Source organism: Arvicola amphibius, chromosome 9, assembly GCF_903992535.2.
Source record: "Arvicola amphibius chromosome 9, mArvAmp1.2, whole genome shotgun sequence".
NCBI lineage: Eukaryota > Metazoa > Chordata > Mammalia > Rodentia > Cricetidae > Arvicola > Arvicola amphibius.
The window spans coordinates 9,674,046-9,678,991 of record NC_052055.2 but is presented as its reverse complement, the minus strand read 5'-3'; positions in this window follow the sequence as shown (position 1 = coordinate 9,678,991).

Sequence of the window (4,946 nt, the reverse complement as noted above, 5' to 3'; positions counted from 1 at the left end):
ATAACTTTTCTAAATAATATACATATATATTTACAATTTTGTGCATGGCACTTTTTGTTTCTTTTTATTGTTACTTGCTTATTTATTTATTTATTCCATCGTTACACAGTTATTTTTAATTCTCCGCCTTTTTCTGTTACAATACTCTGTGAATGGGCATACACAAGCCGAGAGCAGAGAGCTTTGATTGCCATGGTGCTTGGATGACAGGAAATCCTTTTCTTGGAAAACACACTTTTCCCCGCAGAGAATGTGAAGTTCCAATTTTCCCTTTCACGTTTGCTGCCTCATCCTCATGACTTTTATTTTAAACCATTATCCATATTCATTTCGTGTTCTGAAAAGGAAATGCCTTCTTAAGACAAGAAAAGCAAGTGGGTGTGCGCATGCGTAAATGAACACGTAGCCTAGCCCGTGGATGTACGGGTTTGGAGACCAGAGAATGTTGTCATGTGCCCTGCTTCATAAATTACCACTTTTTTGTCTCTTGAGATAGGATCTGTAAATGAAATTGGAAGTAGGCTAGCAGCCAGCAAGACTCAGAGGTTCTCCTGTCTCTGTCTTTCATGGTGCTGTAGCTTCACAGCAGGTACACGGCCACATCAGGATTTTCACATGGTGCCTATAGATGTGAACTCAGGTGCTTATGGTAGCATAGAAACGTCTTTACCCACTGAACTGTCACCCCACTCCTCTACCCCTAATGCTTTCATCCAGTGATTATTAGCATTACATTTTATTCTTGTAATGGTCTATATAAATTATGGATGAAAACTTTTACATTTGTAAACCGTATAGATGTAAGTAGCTAAGGATTTGTGCCATAAGAACATGCACAATATTCTCTGGTTTGGCACACGTTCCTTTGATGACCAACTTGCTCTGGTAATAAAGGTCTTTACTCTAACTCAGCTGCTGATAGGCATGTGTCCTCAGAGTATTAGGCATACCTTTAAAGACACTCAGGTTAAAAGAAGAAGGAAGCAATTAGAGTTCTACTGATTTGTGTACTGAATGCAGCCCTAATTAAGTAGTTTTATATCATGAGATTATGGGTTGGATTTTTACCATGGGTCCTCCATTATTTTGCTTATGTGTAAGAGTGTAGAAGAGATAATTGGTGAGAGAAATGGAATTCTATTGGAGAACACAAATTAAAAGTCATGTTTTGATGGAGAAAGGAAATGTATATGTAACTCATTGTTTCAAAATACCATCCATGCTTCCTACTGTGACTTCATAATGACAAATGACTTCTCCTTTTTCTTCCTATGTGGAAACCTTAACCTGCTCCTCCCCCAACTTTCCCAAACTCACTGCTTGCTACTGTTCTCTCTACTGTCTGTACTCACACTTTTAATCCAGACTCAGCTTTAAGTCTGCTGTCTAAGTTATTTCTACCTTTACATAAGACAGTTGTTCCTTGCTTTACCAAATACCTGAGATACTAAAATATTAAAATTAAAGAGAGAGGAGAGAGAGGTTAAGAGAGAGAAGAACAAGAGGGAGGGAGGGAGGGAGGGAGGGAGGGAGGGAGGGAGGGAGGGAGGGAGGGAGGGAGGGAGGGAGAGAGTAGAGCCAGAGATCTCATTTCCAGTTCACAAAAGAGAAAAGTTATGGGTTACAGTCTTATACCCCACAAAAGACTCACCTCCTATGATTAATGCCCCTCCCCTAAACAAACCTTACAGCTTTTAGGAGTCACCAGAGCCCAAGAGTCCTAAGGATAGGGGGCAAGCCTTTAGCACATGGGGAATACTCAAAACCCGAACTACAACATCTTCCCAGAGCTCTCTTTTGAAGTTCAATCATGTGTACCTGATAGTCTTTCTAAGTCGGGTTGAATTTTTAACAAGTCACATCACAATTTCAACACATCCAAGTATTTCCTATGGCACATTCTCTACCTGAGCCACTCTCATTTTTATCTCCGAAGAGCCCTGTTCTTAAATACTCTCAAAAAAAGGCATTTGTTAAGATCTGAAATATTTTTGGTTATCATAAAATGAATAACAGCTGTCACTTCTATCTTACTTGCTAAGCATCAGGAACATTGGTAATCATCTATAATGCTAGTCACTCTAAACATTAATTCGTACAAAGATTGAGAAACCCTGCCCTAGTTCATCTGATACCCTGAATATTTCCTGGACACATCCTTGATGTGGGATGTTCTTCTGTATGTTTTTTTTTTTATTGGTTGATGAATAAAGTTGTTTGGAACAATGCCCTAGCAGAGTAAAGCCAGGCAGGAAATCAGAACAGAGATAGAGAGAGAATGTAGGCAGAGTCAAAAAGATGCCATATAACTACCAAAAGGAGAAGGGCCCTGAATCTTTTCAGTAAGTCACAGCCTCATGGCGATACACAGACTGATAGAAATGGGTTAATTCAAGATGTAAAAGTAGCTAAAACTACGCCTGAGTCATTGGCTGAACAGTGTTATCATTAATATAGTTTTCTGATTATTTGGGTCTGGGCAGTCAGGAAACAAACAAGCAGTCTCCACTTACACATCCTCACACCTAAAGACATTCGTACAAGCTGCACTCTGAATCCGAACTGTTATCCTGCCTCCTATGCATACTTTCCTCAAAAGTCTTTCAAGAATCATTCCCGACTTCAGAACATAAAATTCTCTTTCTCTGTCTCCACCCACATTCTTGGTCCTCGTTATTCTATTTTCACTTTATTTTTCTTTGGGGAAACTTTTATTAATTTTTATTAATAATTTACCTCATCAATGGTTTGTTTCCTTCCACTGAAGTATAAGCTCCACCCGCAAGAATACTTTGACCTGTTTTGTCACATATATCCTTCAAGTTTTATTATAGCACATAGGGGGTGCTTGAAACGATCTGTTCTCCGGGAAATGTGTTCTCAAATATTCCTGAACTTGTACATCCACCTCAGAATTTCCAAAACATGCATCATCAATCCAATTATTATCCCATGTGCGCATTTAAGTGACATATTAAAATAGTCTAAATTTCTAGGGTAGAAATTACATTTAAATGTTTACAAAAACTCAGCATGTAAAAATAGGTTGAATGACACGGGACAAGTGGTTCCTGTCACGGAAAGACGGGACTGAGAATGAATCCGTGAGATCTTCATCACCTCAGTTACATTTTATCGGGCTCATTACCCAGGGTAGACAGACTGGTCATTTCCTCTTGGGAATTTTGGCTTGAAATCTTGTGGTTATTGACAGTTGGTAATTAATTCAATTGTGGATTATACCTATAAAGCCTTCCCAAATGCTGTCCTCCAAGGTCAGTAAGGAAAACATCTCATACCTATATTCTGTTGTGTCTCCCCTTTGATAGATTTAAATTAAAGGCACAACTTAAACTGTCTTCAACCCTTGACCTGCTTCTTTTTTTCTACTGAAGTCTAAAATAAGCCAGTCTTAAATATTGATTCCATGATTCCCTCTCCTCTCTTGTTCTGGAGGGTTTTGGTTTTCTATGATTATGGGTATTTTCAAACAGAAAGCACCTGCCCCACCATGTACTTTGGAGAGAAGGAAGAAAGTAAAAGAAAAAACAAATTATTATTATTTCTCTTTCTATTCTATGTTCAAAAAGTACAGACCAATGTGGTATTTGTCTGTTGCCCTATCATGTGATTTTCTCATTATCTTGTATGGTGATTTATCCCTTGAGAGAAAATTAAAAATAGATGGAATATGCAAGTATTTCAACAGTTTTTAATGTATATCATATACCTCTGTACAAAATATATTATTAAAATTCAATGATTAATCAATTATTGAATGATAGAAATAGGGTACCTATTTTTCAATCAAGAAATAAAAATATTTATATAAGAAAGCTGAAATTCTCCCAAAGTTTTATACAAGAAATAATTTTACATAAATATTATATTTTCAATGACATTTTCCTGTTTAATGAACTCACCACAGTATCTTTTTGCCCACAGATGAATGGGATATAATCCAAATGGGCTCCATGTCTGTACAATTTGGTTCACGCAGGATTTTGATTTCTTCTGTTTTAAATCAAGTTAGCTATCTTTGTTGAAATGGATGTTTTGCACAAAATCCTGAGGCTTCCCCTTCTCTGGACAAAGAAACAGCTCTGGCAGACATGGGTCAGCAGACCCAGACAGAGTAAAGCTGGAATCCTCAACAGCTCTGGCAGACAGGGGTCAGCAGACCCAGACAGAGTAAAGCTGGAATCCTCAACAGCTCTGGCAGACAGGGGTCAGCAGGCCCAGACAGAGTAAAGCTGGAATCCTCAACAGCTCTGGCAGACAGGGGTCAGCAGACCCAGACAGAGTAAAGCTGGAATCCTCAACAGCTCTGGCAGACAGGGGTCAGCAGACCCAGACAGAGTAAAGCTGGAATCCTCAACAGCTCTGGCAGACAGGGGTCAGCAGGCCCAGACAGAGTAAAGCTGGAATCCTCAACAGCTCTGGCAGACAGGGGTCAGCAGACCCAGACAGAGTAAAGCTGGAATCCTCAGTGGTAGCTCTGTTCTCTTTAGTTTGCCTCACTTTAGCCTGTCCCTTGTGGGCCATATCCTGAGTGCTTGTTTACATTCTCTGTATAGCTTAGGCGTTGGTCTTTACAAAAAAAAAAAGTACAGAAGAGAAATACTTAAACTTTATATTCTCCAGATTCCCTTACAACTTGAAAAACAAAAACAAAAACAAAAAATCTGAGAGCCCTGAAGGGCATGCATGGACAGCCCATATATGGCAGTTTTGTTGAACTGGTTCATATTGGGTTTCATGATCTAAGTTGATGATAACTGACCAGTTCTTTTCTTTAAGATTATATCTGCTCATGATATTAAAAATAAGAAATTAAAAATAAGAGCTATTTCACTATTTTCATTGCCCATTAAATTTACATATTTTCACGAAAGTTTGATAGTTTTGTGTAAATTAGCACGCTTGTATATTACCTTACTTTCTCA